The sequence below is a fragment of the Alosa pseudoharengus genome, unplaced genomic scaffold (assembly GCF_046254945.1).
Source record: "Alosa pseudoharengus isolate Yale_2024_CS ecotype anadromous, Long Island Sound unplaced genomic scaffold, YU_APseudo_1.1 YU_APseudo_1.1_scf_10, whole genome shotgun sequence".
Lineage (NCBI taxonomy): Eukaryota > Metazoa > Chordata > Actinopteri > Clupeiformes > Clupeidae > Alosa > Alosa pseudoharengus.
This window is the reverse complement of record NW_027468565.1, coordinates 30708082-30728201: the sequence shown is the minus strand read 5'-3', so window position 1 is coordinate 30728201 and position 20120 is coordinate 30708082.

Here is a 20120-nt window from a genome sequence, read left to right as displayed (position 1 = left end):
ACTGTAATTCCTACAGCACTGCATGTATAGTTTTCGAGTTTTCCATAAGTAGATTGTCCTATGCTCACATTTCTACTTTTTTTCTTTTCTTTGTGCTATGCAGTGCTGTCTTTTCCTTTCTGTATCACAATGACATGGTCTGTCAACAAATTACAGTACAAACAGTAAAAGCGTAAAAGTGAATCTTGTCCAGTCTCTTGCAATCAAACTCCCACATACACTAAGGTGTAACCTACAATTTACAACAATTATCATCAAAACTTTAACCATAGTTTGCATCAGAACATCCCTCCAGAGTACAATGTTATATTGACAACATGATTACTGTAATAATGACTATTACTATTACTATAATGATTACTGTAAGAATACTGCAATATGACTGTCTTGTCCGTACACAATGACACAAGGGCTTGTCATTCTGATGGCACTGACATGTTCATTGACACAGATATTTACTTTTGAGAGATGAACTAAGGATTTTGAGCAAGAGACTGGCTTTTGCAGGTAATCCATGGCATACTGTTTTGCTGATTTGAGAAATTTACCAAAACGACTGAGAAAAACTGTAACTTACAGTAATAATCAAGTCACATGACACCACAGGTGCTGGATGGGGTGGTAATGTTGCATGTATTAGCTGCACTGTGTATAAACTTCAGAACAGTGTTATATGCAAATACACAAAAAACTGAATGGGCCGCATCTGTGTGTTAACCGCAGTGCCCATTAGCTCAATATATCAGAATTAGATCAGTGTTTTAATCAGAAAGAAGAGTGATGAATTACATGCATTCCAATGTATAGTGCCTGAGATGTATAGCTGCCTGTGCCTGAGCTCAGGCTCTCAGCGTGTAGCTGAAGAAATTTTGCAAAAATCAATGTTTAAGCCTTGGTAACTGTAATAGACAGGAAATTACGGTTAATTGCAACCTCTTTCATAATAATACACAGGTGAATGATTTGGGGCAATTCCGCCAGACAATCACATGACCAGTTCCTATAGTGTTCGAACAACAATGGGAAAGTGATGAAAGGACTCTTGGCAGCATTGTTCTGTATGGCAAGCCGATTGAGCATTTATTCAGATATCTTGATATCAGGCATAATTGTCATGTACATGCAAGCCATTTCTGTCCACTAGTTAACTAGTGAGCCATTTCTGTGTGAACTAGTTAACTAGTGACAGCCAAAATGCTCACTAGTTAACTAGTAAGGCCCAAATTCTCTCTAGTTAACTAGTTCATATGTTTCATATCTTACTAGTTAACTACTAATGCTCAGCATGTTCAAGCGCCAAAGACTTCAGCTAGTTTAAAGACTTCTATATTTTACTAGTCAACTAGTAAGGTACAAAAATGTTTACTAGCTGACTACTGAATGTCAAATTCCCAGCCGCTTGAGCATTTATTCTGATATCTTGATATCAGGCCAACATGCAAGCCATTTTTGTCAACTAGTTAACTAGTGAGCCATGTTTGTGCACACTAGTTAACTAGTGACAGCATAAATGCCCACTAGTTAACTAGTGAACACATATTAGCTTCACTAGTTAACTAGTGATAGCCAGAAATGTCCACTAGTTAACTAGTAAAGGCCAAAAGTCATACCAGTCAGCTAGTTGAAGGCCTTTGGGTCTCACTAGTTAACTAGTGACAGCCAAAAATGTGCACATGTTTACTAGTGAAGGCAAAACTCCTCACTAGTTAACTAGTTGGAGTAGGTCAATGTCACTAGTTAACTAGTAAACCATAGGTGATGGCAGCAGGCTCACTAGTTAACTAGTTGATGCATCCTTTGTCCAAACTAGTTAACTAGTAAGGTCATAAATGTATACTAGTAAACTAGTTGAAGCCTAAATTCACACTAGTCAGTTAGTGGCACAGAATTAAAGGAGGCGGAGAACTCTGGAAATTGAGGCTTTCTATTGGCTCCCTATGTCCAAATAGAACATGACAACCAATCACAGCGCAGAATTGCACAAAATCCCACCCACAATATTTGCATGTGGCACAAAAGTTAACATGCTGGCCAAAGGAACTTTAACTAGTAAACTAGTGGCTTCAATGTGACACTTACATGTAAACTAGTGAAGGTAGAACTGCTCACTAGTTAACTAGTGAAGACACAAATGCCACTAGTTAACTAGTAAGGGTCTAAAAAGTGTCACTAGTTTACTAGTGTGCACCAAAACACCCACTAGTAAACTAGTGATGGCAATTTCCATTCGACTAGTTAACTAGTGAGGTGCAAAAAGTGTCACTAGTTTACTAGTGTGCTCCAAAACGCCCACTAGTTAACTAGTGAAGGCTATTTTAGCCCCACTAGTTAACTAGTGAGATGCCAAAATGGTCACTTGTTAACATGTAAAGGCAAAAATACCCTCTAGTTTACTAGTGAGGGTGTTGTAGGCCTTACTAGTTAACTAGTGGCATGTATATTTTGTTCACTAGTTAACTAGTTACACCTAAAAACACAAACAAGCTGACCGTTTTTGTCCACTAGTTAACTACTGGAACAATTGAAGTCTCACTAGTTTGCATGTGTGGCAGTGAAGCAGCTCACTAGTTAACTAGTGCCTGAAACAGCTATTATGCAAATTCTAATGAGAGGGTGGGTAGAAGACTCCTATTGGGTATTATGTAAGAATCCCACCCAGTCTAAATGTAAATTTACTGTTCATAGCCTCGCGATCAGGTCCTGATGGGTGCCCCTAGTGGCTAAAGTGACACACTGCTCTGCAACGGTACTTCAGTATAGATAGTAAAGCAGAGCCTGCAGTATCTCATATTCTGTCAAAATGTTTTTTAATATTAACAGGGAAACCCCATGCTTTAACAAGTGAGCTCCAAAGATTCAAGGGATCGATTTTAATATTATTCTTTGTTTATTGTTGCTAGGCAACCACAGACATATATGTATCCATTCAGTCACGCTTTTCTGATTAATAACTGAAAAACTAAAGATTGTACACATTGACTGCACACATTAACTGCACATGGTTTCAAAAGTAATTAAAAGCTCAAGAAAAAAACTTCATGCACTTCTAAGGAATTGAACCTGGATCTCCCACATGATCTCCTGCTGCTTAACCACTTGAGCTAGTCTTGCCACATCAGCAAAGCTATCATCAATGTTCATGTTACTCAAACGTTTTGTTGCTAGGCAACCATATACAAATGCCTCCAGTTTTATAGCGATTTTCAGACTAATAACTGAAAAACTAAAGATTGTACACATTAACTGAACGAAGATTACAGCAATACACCATAACTTTGTCACTAGACTTGTTATCAAAACATATTTTTATGCTCAAACGATCTTAGATTATAAAAGTTTGCTCTTAGAACAGCCTGGACGAAGTCAGCCATGTTTTTCTACCCTCCCTCTCATTAGAATTCTGCAATTCTGCACTGTGATTGGTTGTCATGTTCTATTTGGACATAGGGAGCCAATAGAAAGCCTCAATTTCCAGAGTTCTCCGCCTCCTAATTTGAATTCTGCGCCACTAGTTGACTAGTGGGAATTTTGTCTTGAACTAGTTTACTAGTATACATTTATGACCTCACTAGTTAACTAGTTTGGACAAATGATGCATCAACTAGTTAACTAGTGAGCCTGCTGCCATCACCTAGCTAGCTAGTAAGCCATTTATGGTTCACTAGTTAACTAGTGACATTGACCTACTGCAACTAGTTAACTAGTGAGTTGTTTTGCCTTCACTAGTAAACATGTGCACATTTTTGGCTGTCACTAGTTAACTAGTGAGACCCAAAAGCCTTCAACTAGCTGACTGGTATGTATTTTGGCCTTTACTAGTAGACATTTCTGGCTCTCACTAGTTAACTAGTGAAGCTAAAATGTGTTCACTAGTTAACTAGTGAGCCTTTTGGCTCCCACTAGTTAACTAGTGTGCATATTTTGCCCCTCACTAGTTAACTAGTTCACACAAACATGGCTCACTAGTTAACTAGTTGACAAAAATGGCTTACATGTACATGACAATTATGCCTGATATCAAGATATCAGAATAAATGCTCAATCAGCTTGCCATAGACGTCCCTTTCCCGGCCATCTCTGGCTCTCCCCTTTCCGACCCACACTGAGTACCTGAGCCTGAGCTCGCTCCTCTCTCTCTGGCAGCAGGAGGGACTGAGACAGCCTCCTCTGCTTAGGAGGATAACAGCCTCTCTGCAGTCTGGCTTCTGTCCTCGTCCTCCATTCTGGCCTTCTGGACTTTTTTATTTTTTACTCCATGTTATATTCCTTGACACTGACTTGCCCAAGATGTTTATTTCCACCTTTCACAGCACTAGAGTTTCTGCAAATCTTTACTTATTCCTTTATAAATTGATAAATGACTTTCAATCCATTTCAGAGAATGTGTAGCTTCCCCTTCATTATACGTTGCTTGCTCTGAGCCAAGTGTGTGTTTAAGTCATACCCTTTGGGAGATACACCCACATGTCTCTAGTGTTGTATTTCCTCAGCCATCTGAGGCCACCACTTCAGCTCACGACCCAAAAGTCAAGGTCATGACCCGAAGGTCAAGGTCACGACAGAAAATCTCTGAGCCAAGTGGGTGGTCTGTCAGTCAATCCTCTGAGATCAGATATGATTAAAAGGAAATATTACATTAAAAACGTCGATTTCACTATGCAGGAATGTACCACTTTTTGAGATGTATATTTGTATTACATATAGACAGCTAATTCTGTTATAATGTGAAGGACAGATAAGGAGGACACACACACCTGGCATCTGCTCAATCTGCCCTGACCATGCAGTGTGTGGTTCTGTGGTTAGGGTCAGAAACCCAGCAACTATGTCGGAAAAGCTGTCACAACACCTGCCAATTCTGTCATCACAGACACCAGTTAGCATGCGACATGCAAATTCTATCTGTACCACCTGCGCTGTTGTTGTTGTTAATGTTGTTGTGTTTGCAAGGTTGTTGGATGTTGGATGCCATTCCGGTAGTTAGCTAGCTGGCTAGTTTCAGAGTGCTGCTTTGAATAACTTAAACATAATTATTTGCAAGCTTCAAATAGCAATACCAAATACCAAAGCAGCTACGTAGTATTGATATTGGCAGGCAATCAAGCATCTAGTTTTTGTCAGGAGAAAGCATTTACATCCAACACCCAAATTTACCCCATCCCTCCTTTGGATGAACATTTAAGAATTCAAATTGATAATCAGAATATTAACCACTAAGCCATGTACCATTATAAAGTAATACATCTAGGCCTATCATAATTTACTTCATAGAGGCAAATTATTGCAGATCATTAACATACAGATTTACATTGACACATAAAAGCTAGAGAAAGCTGACAGCCGACAACATAGTTTTCAACAGAGAGATAAATCTTCTGAAGTGTTTCAGGGTCTCCAAGCAGCCATTGTGCCAACAGCATTTTGTCTGGATGTTAATTCTTGTGAAGATTCATGGCCATGATAAATGACTTAGCACAGGCTATCACAACAGGACACACAGAGGTGGTGCAAAGCACCACAGGACACAAAGAGGAGGCGCAAAACACTGCAGGACACAAAGAGGAGGTGCAAAGCACCACAGTACACAAAGAGGAGGTGTAAAACACTGCAGGACACAAAGAGGAGGTGCAAAACACCGCAGGACACAAAGAGGAGGTGCAAAGCACCACAGGACACAAAGAGGAGGCGCAAAACACTGCAGGACACAAAGAGGAGGTGCAAAGCACCACAGGACACAAAGAGGAGGTGCAAAACACTGCAGGACACAAAGAGGAGGTGCAAAACACCGCAGGACACAAAGAGGAGGTGCAAAGCACCACAGGACACAAAGAGGAGGTGCAAAACACCGCAGGACACAAAGAGGAGGTGCAAAACACCAAAGGACACAAAGAGGAGGTGCAAAACACAGCAGGACACACAGAGGAGGTGCAAAGCACCGCAGCCGCACACCGCTCCACGGTTCACCTCCACCCTGACGACCCTGAAGGGTCCTTTGTAAATGTGGCCAACCAGCATGTAGCTTTCAAAGAAGGCAACAACAGAGCCATTTCATATCATCAAGTAACACGCACACATACACACACACACAAACACAAAGGAAACCCTGTTTAGATTATATAAAATGTTTTTATGAGTTACCTCCTGCTGGTCCTTTAAGCCTCGGCCAGTTTCTCTCCAGCCAGTAAAGCACCAGCCCAGGCATCTTGGGTATTGTGTGTGTCTGTGTGTGTGTGTGTGTGGGGGGGGGGGTGGCACAAAGCAGGGATCACTAAATGAAGTGGCATATGCAGTGAGTAGACCTCTGACTTTGACCGTTAACCCGCGCTGTGATCAGGGTCGTCCAGTCACTAATGGTACACGAAGTAAAAAAAGCTGAAATCAATACCAGCAGAGGACTTGAATCCAGGAAAGGCGGAAAACCAAACCCCCCCTACAGATGGCAGGATGGCCATTTTGTCATGAGCGAGGTCGGCAGTTTCTCAGAGCGCCAAGGCTCGTTGGGCCCCGGGACTTGGATGGCGATCGATAGTCACATCACATGACTGCGGCGCATGGGGGGAATAACTCACCATGACAGAGTAATCGGTGGTTAATCGTTACTCTCATAAAAGCAGGCCGTTGCTGTAACACTTGGATATGGCGCGAGCGTGGACAGGTGTCGGAGAAGAGAAGGCAATCAGTGGACATTAACGGCAGGACAAACAGGCAATAAAACAAACTGCCGGACAAAAAGGCAATGCGTTTACCCCAACTGGTGGACCGCAGAGAACCATCACTCAGTACCATCTTCAAAAACGCTCCCTCGCCTCTCTGATATGTGGCCCCTCCACCCGACTCCACTTGAGTTCTGGGAACAGGAGTTACTGAAATCAGTTGCCTCGGGACTGGCTCCAGTCCAAATCCGGTGCCCATCTGGCCCAAGTCTGGCCCGGAGTAGTGTGCCGGTACACGTCAGAATGGGTATTGCACCAAGAAATCACGGCCTGGCCATAGGTTCCAGTGTCAATGTAGAAAGAACTCGCACACCATGTACTGCCGAGTGCTACCCAGTGAGGTGCAAATCATTTTTAGACCCATTCAGACCATCATCAGTGGAAAACAGCGTGTAAGAGAGAGTAACTTGCCACTGTAGCAACAACTGTATTCAGCTGATTGTTTGTGCAGAAGTTCCATGTGATTGTGTTGTTGGTGTTTCCAGGTGCATAAACATATAAAATGCTCAATAGCATGATATTTGAATAAATAATTGAAATATTTGCATTATTTAGTAGAGCACTGTCCTGCTTATCATTTCTCAAGTATTTAAAAATTCTGTATGACTATTTAATCATTGAACTAACATCATACTCTCCCTTCATTCCACTGCTTTCTTTTCATCACCAATCACCATAGCATAATTGAACAGCACCTAGTGTGTTTTCCACAAACAGGGAAACTAGTTGATCAGCATTAGCTGTACTCTCTCTCTGTCTTTCCGCCTAAATGCCCAAAACGTGTCATACCACTGACTAAATTCCTGAAATACCAACTCCAACATTTATCTGCCTCCTACACAGGTGAATTAAAAATATGTGGCCCTTTCCCAAGCCAAGCAGAACTCTGGTGAGTGTTTTTTCCATAAGCAGAGCCGTCACAGTGGAGAGCAGAATCTCTCAGAGTTGAAGTGTAGGAGATTAGTCCTGAAGTGGACTCTTAGCAGACTACCATGCGACATAGCCACACTAATCAGCCACAGAAGGATGTTAGCTAAAGGCTTGTAGGCTATTTCATAACACTTGTATAAAATATTTAAAAGGCAATACATGTTTCTTTGAAAAGAGCTTATGGACCAAGTCTGGTGATGAACTCTTTTGCACAGATTAAAGGTATGCACCTTCATGTTTTGTTGTACATGTACAATGACAATAAAGATTATTCTATTCTAGAATATTCTATTTTATGAGCAGTATGCATGAACTAAATCCATTGCAGTGTCGTGCCTGAACTAAAGCTATTGTGTGGACTGTGGGAGCCTTGCATTGGCCCACCCATATGTCTTCTTAGGATCTTTCTTATGGTGGGCTAACTGAGCAAATTGATTTAGCCAAGTTATTGAGCTTTAGTTATTTTTTGCCTTGTGTCATCCCCATATTTTATGCGTTTTTACATTTTGATATAAGCACTTCTTAAATGTTCAATTCTGCTGAATTATTCTATATAAATAAGTTATATGTTTGATTTGATAACATTTCTGTAGGCTACCTAATATAGAATAATTCAGCAGAATTGAACATTATGGACAATATTATTGCATGAGCCACACTGCTCCATCAAACTTTACAGCTGCACTCTACTGCCATCTGCAGGCTGCATTCACTCAATCATGTGATTTATTTGTTCAGTTTTATATATTGTACATTTGACCCATTACAAATCAGCCATCTTATATTCAGAATAAGAGCCTAAAGAATTGAAAGCAATAACCTACCAATCAATCACCGACTGACTCTAGACATTTTTTCTAAAGAGGGAATTTATATTCTAGTATGACAAGATGGCAATCAAGATTGAGGACCATATGTAGGCTAATAATGAAGGTATCTTGCTTGAGGTGACATTTGTAGGTGACGGAGATAAATCTTCCTTTCACCATTATTTGCAAGAATTACTATTTGAAAATTAGTAGAAACATTCTGAAATGTCCAGCCTGAGTATGTGTTTGTGTGTGTATAGGTGTGTGTGTGACTGTCCAGCATATGTGTGTGTGTGTGTGTGTGTTTTGAGGCCTCAGAAACATTTCTTGGCGAGTTGTGCAGAATCTGTTGAACATAAATAAGTCATGAGCTTACACGTGGCCCCGTTAGCAGAGTGAGCCTAGCAACGGTGCCCCGGTCCCCTGCTCAGAAGCACTCTGCCATGAAATGGAGCCGACCTCCCGCTCCATCAGTCTCACGGCTGGGGGAAAATATACGCTTAAGGGCAGAAATATTATTTACTTTGAAGTGTAATGACCCCTTGAGGGCCTGCACGGCCCAACACACCGGCGAGAAAAAAGCCGTTATTCATTTCTAAGCTGGTAAAGAGGAGGCCAGGCTTGCCAGCAACAAGCAACTGCATCTTATTTATTCCATGGGAACAGACTGTGCTACTAATGATGCAATGGCAGGCACCTGGAATGGCTCCATTCCTCTCCAGAGGTGTGTGTGTGGGGGGGGGGGGGATATGCACTTGTCTCGCAGATAATACAGACTTTTCTTTCTTTCTTTCTCTCTCTCTCTGTCTCTTCCCCTCTTCACTCTCGGTCAGAGAGGGCTATAATTTGTCACACTGCATAAGAATGAGGGAAAAGTTGTTGGCAGAGAAAAATGAAGGAGATTTTTTCAGCTACCTGTTCATCTTCGTCTGCCCATCTCTCTCATTCTCTCGCTCTCTTACTCTGTCTCTCTCTTCCACTCTCTCTCTCTCTCTCTCCATCACGGTCAGTTTCCCTCCCACGGCCTCTGAAGACATTAAACGTGCATTCGCACACAGCGAGGGATGGGGCTAGTCAGTTTGCCACAGGCTATTACGCCACTAAGGGTCTGAGCTCCGTCTAAATGTTCCAGCTGCCAGCGGCTAATCGAGCCCCAGCAAAGAGACTTTGTTCCCGAAGTGGCAAATGTGGCTCTCTGACGTGAGTAAATAACAATCTGTTTTTTCCCCTCATCTGACAGGAAACAACTTTTCGTCCTCCACAAGTCGAGGCCATGGCTGAGCCTGACATGGGGTTGCATGTGGTGGAATTTAAAAAAAAATGTTTTTAATTTGCATACTTTTTTTCTGTCAGGCTATGTTGACAGGCTCACAGAGCTTATGTAACCATCTCATAACCGTTGTCAGCTTCGGCCAGAAACAGTAATGATGCTGGTATTCCTGAACGATACAACAATTTGACACATTCTCTCTGTTTCCTGCCTCTCAGCCACAAATCATCGAGCACCCTTTCAGTGAGTATGTGCAAGATGCTCGGAGAGGAGAGTGGTGTTAATAACCTTGGAGTAGCAGGAGAACCATTACTAGGTCTGCGGGGGTGTGCATGAATCATGCTTGGGTCAGGATCATGCATTGGACAGCAGTGCTCATCAGGCAAACTTTACATAACTGCTGACAGAAGACGTCTGATCGGACCAGTGCACCATCATCTTTTTTACTGAGATATGACATTACTGATGGCATTTGCCTCCCACATTGAAAAAGATTGTAAAAAATGAATCTACTGTATTTTTTTAAGTAGTGTTAACACAAGTAATTATGGCCCCTTTCTAGGGAGTCCCAGCACTCTTTTTTACTTGCTTGTAAATATCACAATAATAAATAGATATGTTAATTTGATAACCATTTGGTAAAACCATTTATAAATGTGTAAATACTACCAGGGATTTTTGTGGGTAGATACACCAAAATAAATGTCTAGAAATCCAATAGTAATTAAATGTCATATTTCTGGTAAATATCCAACATAGTATTTGGGTAGTGGTACTTAAACTGATCAGTTTCAAGAACTACAACATTTACTCGTTAAGTCATCAGTCTTCTTAGTCCTCAAAAACTGGAGAATTAAGTAAATGTTAAAAGGAAACAGGTGTCACTGGAACCGTCAGTCCTGGTTGGGGGAAAAAGGAGAAACCATATTATTAGATCCAGTCATCCAGAGTGGAAACACTAACTGCTGATATTTCCTGGGTGGATATCTGATGATTATACTACACTTCTTGACGACAGCAGCTAAGCAGCCAGTCAGAGCAACCCTTTTAACGGTGGCACCATTGTTGATTCTACACACTGAATTGGCTGCAAACAAGCCAATGGAGACTTACAGTGTTGGCGGAGCGTGCACATTGCACTAATTTGGGCCATGGATGCTCATCAACCAGCCTGACATTATCAGACGTCCAACCGTCAACTGTGTGTGTGCTGGGCCTCTGCTCTGCACATTTGTGGCTTCATTGAAAAGGGCATATACAGGTTGCAACGATAGGGGCGGTGTTACGCACTGCCCATCAAAATACATAGGGCAGGGAAGCGTTGTCCTTGCATGAAAAAAAGGCCTTTATTGTAATGGCAGCACATTTAAATAGATTTATTTTGACTTTGTGATGACTTCGTGAAAAAGCCGTGAGACCGGGTTGTATAGACATTATCAAGTGAAACATGGTACCTTTGGTCTTCATTTCAACATTCCTTTGCATAAGACAATGAGTGGTCTACACACACAATTGTATTCAACTGTTTGCTGCATGTGAACTAAACTATGTAAACTTGTGCAAACTTTGAGATTTCACATTTGTGACTCATATCATGACTCCTATAACCCTTTTTACAGGTCTTTGAGTACTGCCAGTAGGGAAAAAAGAAAACCACCGGTGCAACATTGACATAGCTGTCATGGTAGTTGCCAGAATGGCTAAGCAGCTTCAAAGCTACCATACAGGGTTAAGCTAAGATCCAAGTAGACCACTTTTTGTGCCACTGAGGCTCAATCTGTCATTATAAGAGCTGTGGAACATAAACAGGAGCCTTACAGAGATACAACTATGTCTGTTTAAATCAGTAATTGTAAAGAAACAGTATAAATCAGTGTTTCTACAGGCAGTCAACTACGAGTTGTATGGACTTCATAGGAAGCTACCGAAGAAAACAGAGGTAAGTGACTGATTGCTTGTGCATAGTACACAAAGTGCCCCAATTTAATTGATAGTTTACATTTTAGGTATCCTAAAAAAAATGATTTTTTTCTAGAGCACTCAACTTATTATGTGAGCACAATTCATCATTTTGCTCACAATTTGTTATCTTGCTCACAATTTGTTATCTTACCTATTCCACCAGCTCATTTTGCCAAGTTTAGATTTAGGGAAGCCATAACGCCCTGTCCTTCACATTATCAAACCATGAAGTCCTATCAATTCAAACTCATAATGTTATGTATGTCAAAGGAGTCATATTTATACACCATCTCTAAAGCATATATGTCTATGCCATCTCCACACTGTCTACAGCTTATATCAGAGAAGTGATATCACTAGTACTCCATCTTCAAAGCACATACCACAAAAGCCTATGAAGCCATTTCTAAAGCACATACTGTATACAAGGACTGGTATTTCTACACAGTCTCACATGTCAGTACATGTCAGAGGAATGATATCTCTATGCCATCTCAAGAGCACATATTAGAGGAGTGATTTTTCTAAGCCCTCTCTAAAGCGCATATCAGAGGAGAGGTATTCTGACGCCATATATCTAAGTTCCAGCACATCTGAGGCTCCCAGAGAACAGCTTCACCAACATCACCGAGATCAAAGCTCTGAATCAAAACCGCCAGCCGGTCGGAACTCTTCACGCGAGACGTCTTCATTACGTTCCATGGCATCCCCCTGATCCCTTCCCTTCCCGATAAGCGTTTTCATCTCTCTGATCACCCATGGCTGGGGCCTGCCATGACTGGGCGGGAGTGCGTGCATGGGTTGGTGGGTGGGGGAGGAGGGGGGAGGCCATGGGAGATGATGTGGAGACACCTGTTGGAGATGAAATCGGTCCAGTGTAGAATAGGCCGGCCGTGCTGCCTCCTGTCTCTGTGTATGGCGCTAACATGTGCTCATGGGTATGGATGTGGTCATGCTGCATGCTAATTACTGTCTGTCACATGGTGCAGATCTCATGCAGAGTAAATGAGAGAGATGTGACCGCCCACCCTCCCGCTCGCTCGTTCTCTCCTCTTGTCCGTTTGAGATAAACTCCCCAGTTCAACAGTTGCAGTCTCCAAATGTCTGCTCTAATGCTGTTCAGATGGCTACTCATAATGTCCATCATAATGCACTATGGTCCTGTACATATAAACACTCCTACCTGAATCAACACAAATTATTAATTAATTATTGTAAGGACGGCACTGTTTTAGAAGAGCATGATTACTTGGTGCTGTTATATTGCCAAACACATTATTACTTGACATGATACCGTAGGTGTGGATGTTTTTCGCTGCTGATCAGTGGAATGTTTTTTTTTCTGTCTTGACTGTTTCCTATTGCCTGTCTACATCAGAGTGACATATAATGCACACACACATTCACACACACACACACACACACACACACACACACACACACACACACACACACACACACACACACACACACACACACACACACATATACAGTATACACACATATACACAAACACACACACACACACACACACACACAAACATACACACTTACACACACACACACACACACACACACAGACACGTCAGTTTGCCTTTGAAGTCACTACACCTCAGTGGATCCATCAGAAAAATAGAGTTGTTGTTTATTTTCTTATTGTTTGTTTATTTCGACAGATTGCTCATCCTGTTTCTCTTATAGCTAGTGAGATCATAACAACTAGACAAACAGACAGGAATATCTCCCCTGTCACGTCACATAAGAATAACAGCGAACTCATCCATGTCACGTGCGTCGTCTGAATGTGGAACAGCGTGAAGATTCTCTGATGGAGCTTATGCTGTGAGAAGAAAGACACACTGGGACTCTTAAACAACCCGGTTCCTTCTACTCCCTGTAGACAGCTTCCTGTGCTAAGAGTAGAGACACACACCAACAGACAGTGCACAGACAACCACACAGCCCATCAACGGCAACAACTGTCCATATGGCCCCAAAAGACCATATAGTGAATAGTAAACTGCAAACATACACAGTCCCACATATGCTTCATGTTTCCAGTAGACAGGAAAGTCACTAATGAGTTTGAATGCCATAACCTGCTGATTTTAACCATGCACCAACGAGTTGAACCAACATTTGCCTGTTTATATATATATATGTTCCGCTATTCACATATATGTGCCCATAGATCCCACATACGTAAATCAAAAAACACTTTCTCACAGACATCTATGAAACCACAAATACACACACACACACACACACACACACACACACACACACACACATATACACTATAACAAAAGCATGCATTTTCTACAGCTCTGATATCTTATTTAAATGCAAACTATTCCCTAATTGATCCCCTTTACTAATCCCATTCTATATTCCAATCCTGATCACACACGGGCGATAAAATCCACACACATGTCAACACATGCACTCAAACACACATACACAGACACACACACTCATACACACTCTCAAATGATGACATGCGTGAGCTTTTCCCTCTCCTGGAGCACACATACACCATCAGCTATACAATCATGCATGGCAAACATCTCAGATTAAATATCTTATACATACACAAACGTGCATGTTATAAAAACATACACACACATCGACATGAGCACATACATACACACAATCAAACACATTTTCATGAATACAAACTCACACACGCACACACACACACACACACAGACAGACACACACACACACACTCATACAGTACATACTCATACCACATTCATGTAATCTCCCCTCATATGGCTGTTGGTAAGTCCTTACAGATGGTGATGAAGTCCACACAGGTCTACAACACACACACACATACAGTACACACACACACACACATAAACACACACACAGACACACACACACACACACGCACCCATGCACACACACACACACACACACACAAACATACATACATACAGACATACATGCATACATCACACCAGCAGTATTTGTACCACACCAGAGTTTTGTCTTATCTTGAGAAGATATCTGTAAGCATCACTTTGTGATTGCTGTGTAAGGCTGTGATGGTGTTTTCTTGTAAACATCACAGGAATGTCGTAGCACTCGTTGTCTTTTGTCTGGCAGCACCGAAGTAAACTTTTGAACTCCTCCCTTGTTCTTCCTTTCTTCCACAGGAAGCAGGCAAAACCTGTAGCCCACATACTCACACAGAAGTGTCTGTGATGTGGGGGTCTGTCTGACACAAGTTTCAAAAGATGGAGGCGGCTTCCATAATCACTCCCAGTTCCCTCCTACAGTTTAGCTGCATCCGTCCATCCGTCCGTCAGTCAGTCCGTGTGTGTTGTAGACTTCTGTGGACTTCATCACCATGGTGACATCTGTAAGGACTTACCAACATCAATATGAAGGGAGATTACATGACTGTGGTATGAATGTGTGTCTGTGTGTGTGTGTGTGTCTGACACCATCGAGCCATCGTGCTGTACCTTACCACACATGCAACTATACTGAATATCAGTTTGACTGAAGTGATTCCTGACATACCACTGAGCTAACACACTCCCTCATACAGAGAGATTTGTGCATTAATTACATGCCATAGAGCTGTCACACAGACACACACACACACACACACACAAATAGAAGTGAGTCATGCATTACTGATATGTCAAAGAACTAGGGATGTAACGGTATGAAAATGTAACCTCACGGTTATAGTGACCAAAATTATCACGATTTTTGGTATTATCACGGTATTTTTAAAAGTGTGTTCAATATGTTCAGAAAGCACTGATAGGCCTACACAAGCTGAAATAGTTTCAAAAAGTTTCCCGTTCACTTTTTCATGTTTAATTGGCTATGTGCTTATAGCTTGACTTACCCTACCATGACTTGGAGTTTGCTATTTCTGTTGTTTGGATCCAATGAGTGAGACCAAAGTAAGTGTTCAAAATAAAACTTTAGGCTACTGTGTTCTCCTGATAATGTGAGTGGAATGGATTTAATGAGCATAAAAAGACGCAAAGTGGCTAAATGATACAGTGCACGTTTTTGGTGAAAATGTTCCGCCTTTTAAAATCAGGTGTAGCCTAATCCGAATCGCAGTTCAAACCATCAATTAGACAACAGAATCAGTAGTTTTGTTTCATTGTACCAGGCCTACTGTATGTCAAAAGCAGGCTCGGATGAAGCTGGGAAGGATTAAACACGCGGTTTCAACACCGCGGTAATCAACCGTGATAATTATGATATTTCAAAAGAAAACGGTAATGGTTATCGTCAACATTTTTATCGCGGTTTACCATTATACCAACGGTAATCGTTACATCCCTACAAAGAACCAACACACAAAAACAGAGGAGATTCATGCATTAATAAAATACCGCTGAGCCTACTACAAGCACAAGATCATACACACACACAAACGCACGCACGCACGCACACACAAACACACACACACACACACACACACACACACATACACACAGCTCAGCATATAACACTACAAGCACAAAATCGCACCAGCTTACAGGGAGCTGAAGGACCAAAACGCCTGGAGCAAATAAACTGGAGAAAAGGAGAAAGGCTTAATTCCTCAAAACAGAGGATAGCACTACTGTATTACAGCCACCTTTATCCTTGCTTTGATAAAAGTATTAACACACAAACATTAACATACCGTTTAGCACCCAATTATTCACACCCATGCTTAATGTGGATTCATAGTGCTCCTTTTATTTGACCCATACATTTTTATCTGCTTGGAAATGGCATAAGCACGAGACCAAAGACAATACAATGCACTACAGGGATATAATCTGTTTTCTATACTAGATGTACCGCATAGCGGTACAACATATGACCGCCGCTCAGTCCTGTACATCCATTCCGCGAAAATAAATCATATTAATGAATTTGTCTCCATCTTCCATCCCCCACTCTTGAAACTTTTGTGTATGCTTGTTTGGAATGTGTGTTCGCACACATTCCGCACACAAAGTAGCCTACTGGCGCTGCAAAGGTGAATAGATTTGTTTCTGGGCCAAAAAATGTGTAGCATTGTTATAAAACCTTTAAAATCTCTAAACAATCACAAGTAGGGCAGTTCATCACAGTCCATCCATTGCAACTGGACTGATGAAAGGTACACCTGTAGGCTACATTGTATTTGGGAAAAGCAGAAGGTAGCAGCATAATGTATTTATTTATTTATCCCTGTCAGTTCCATGCAGTTTTCAACAGCTATCAAGAAGAGAGGTCATGTCATGGATTTTTGTGAATGTTTCTTCTTCTACATATGCATAAGTTTAGTCATCTAGTTCAAATGATATTCAGCTTTATTGTCAATGCACAAATTAAATACCACTAGTCTAAAACAAAATGCCGTTTTACCCAGTGGTGCAAATAACTGACATGTCCAAAAGGGCCTTCATGAAATGCGTTGCGAGACTGTTCATACACATTTTAACGGGCAAAGTTGAAGAGCTACTGTCCGTTATGTTCCCTTGCATTTTGCAACTATGAGGTCCATGGTTAAGCTCAATCTTTTGACGCAATCTTTTGATTTTCACCCAGCCTAGTCCATGGTAGGCGCCCGATAGAAATATTGTTTAATTTGCGATTGAGATATCCACGCACTGGCGCCCCCCCTGCAACGTGTTCGCCCCCCGGTTTTAGAGCTATTCTAAATGCAAAAATGCATAGAGGGAGTTAAGACAAAACCGTGACTGTTAACAAACTATAAGCTATATAAGGTAGGCCCTATGCTAGGCCTATTACACAACACAAATTGTCACTAGGCTATGCTGGCGACCCAAATAAAATCTCCTTTGGAACCAATGGCTTACACCTTACAGTATCAAGCTGCCACCTCTTGGCGAAAAGTTAATAGTTTTGCATATCAGTAGTAATACATTTCACGTAGCTGTGTGAATCACGGAAAGGGCGAATGAAGTGGACACTTCTAAATGGAACCCAACCCACTGTACAGTAGCTCAAGGTCTGTGGCTAAAGCAGCCATAATGAAAGTGTTATCATTGTTTGGATACTTCACACACACGTGTTTTTTAATCGCATAGACTACAACTACCAAGCTGGAATCAAAGCACATCGACTCCCAGGCTATCTCACACCCTAAACACGCACTTCGAACAAACAAAAAGCGCCTCAGTCTCACGGAATAGCCATAGGCAAAACTGTATCTGACCGGTGTAACGTTGGTACTAAATCATCCATCGCAAAGAATGATTTTTGTAGCACGTGTAACAAATATGTGTAGGTACAGCCCTGCCCTGAATACATCTCAACGTGCGCTCTAAAACATCTGGTTTAAATGGAGATCATCACGCGTGCGTTAATAAATCTACATTGCGGCGAGTTGACACAAATTATTCACTTTGACGAATTTATGTAGTTTCAGTTACTTTACTTTGAGCCATGCTCTTCCTTACTTGAATCACCTTTGAAAATAGAGGATTGAAGTAGCCTATATGGGTGTTTGGGAATGAACGTTGACTCAGATGCTTTTTGAGACCTTGAGCAGAAATGTCCCAGCCCGGTGTTTAGAATGCATCATAGACAGGTTATCTTTCAGGTAGCCTGTATATTTTCCATTAAAAAAACATCACGTAGCGAACGTGTTGTGGCTAACTCACTTAGCTCCTGTTAGTAGCCTAGGTTATGGTCATAAGCAAATGAGATGACAGTCGAAAGATACAATTAGTGCTGTTATCGATTTGCTTGGTAGCCTATAAAGGCATTTATGGTTTTCTACAAATACATCAATAATCAAATTGGCCTCCATCACTCAACCATGCTAACGGTAACATTATTTTACCTACGTTCTGCTATTGATAGGATTAACGTAGCCTACCTGCAGTAAAAAACAAGCATGTCCGATAAACATTCTCAGATTTATTTCGGCTTCAAGAGGAAATGGGAATTACATGTCATGCAGAAATCATCCTACCCTTAGACGTTCTCTGTGGTAAACTACTGTAGCCTACAGTCTTGTCCTTGTAGGAAGCGTAGTGTCTTTCCAACCCACTTTAGATTAACTTCCAACAAAATTACGTCTCACTGCAACGATGCGCCATCTAGTGGACAAACGACTACTTATCGCCAATACTGGAAATGCAGCCATGATGATGATGATGATGAATATTTATTTTGGATTTCTTTTAATCCTACTGAATTTGTAATTATGTATCGGCCGTTCTAATACCGATAGTATGTGGGTGCCTGTGTGTGTGTGTGCATGTGTATATGTGTGCACCACCATCTACAGGCCAATGAGTGTACAGTCACTAAATGTACACATAACTTAATTTTTTAGACCCCCCCATGGATGAAATTCTACGAAACTTGGCATACCCCCAGAGAATGTCAGGTTAATCATACACATAAAATTTGGTGCAGTTCTGAACGTCTTTACTGAAGAGAGGGGCGATTAAAGCAGAATGATATTGCATTTTCATTTTTTACCGGGGGGGGGGGGTGCAAATCACAAATGAGTGATTATTGGCTAGGTTGATGTGGGCCCTTGAGACCAACATACCATAAAAATTTCTTCATCCTCGGTGCCACGGTTCAGGTAGTTATTTAGGAAAAACTGCATTTTTTGGGTTTCGGGGGGCCCAGCGCGGAGGGGGAGTGGCCCCTGGGGACCAAACAAAATTTTTCCGTAAAAATCTAGTGGGGCTACATACCCACCAAATTTCATGTGCCCCGGTGTTTCGGTGCCCCGGGTATCGTTGACCAAAATTTCAGGAAGTAGATGACGGGGGGGAAAAAAATAAAAAAATTTGACAATCCCTATATGACCGCTTCGCTAGCTTCGCTAGCGGCGGTCATAACAAGAATTTATCTGCATGAATAATTATGGATTTATTTTTACCCATACGCAAACATGTCATTTCCCAAACCCCTCCAACCATACAAGAAGAAACACACTACACACACACACACATTCATACACATACCAGTGTATGCAGACATATAAACATGCAGCTCCTGATTCTCTCATTAGCTTTCAGCGGGGCCAAGCAACTTTGCCTCTGGGCTCCCCCGTCTCCTTTCTACTAAAGCATGGTGCCACTCACACTGAGAAATGGCCACTGGCAGCTAGACCATTGCTCTCACTGCTCTTAACGATTGGTGGTAACACTGGGAGGCACAGTCACACCAACCACTACACCAGGAAACACAGTTTGCACATTCCACATTGCAAGCTTGCCTTTAATGAAGGCTTAGTGTGTCTATAGTGTGTTTTTTTGTGTACATTTGTTTTTCTTTCATCTTAGGCGGTCTGATGGTTACGGAACCTTGGAGGGGTTATTGTAAAATATTTTTTGGTGTATATTCAGAAAACGAGTGCTCATTTTACTAAATCGTGTGAACGTTTTACTTAATGGCGTGCACATTTTACTAAATTGTGCACTCATTTTA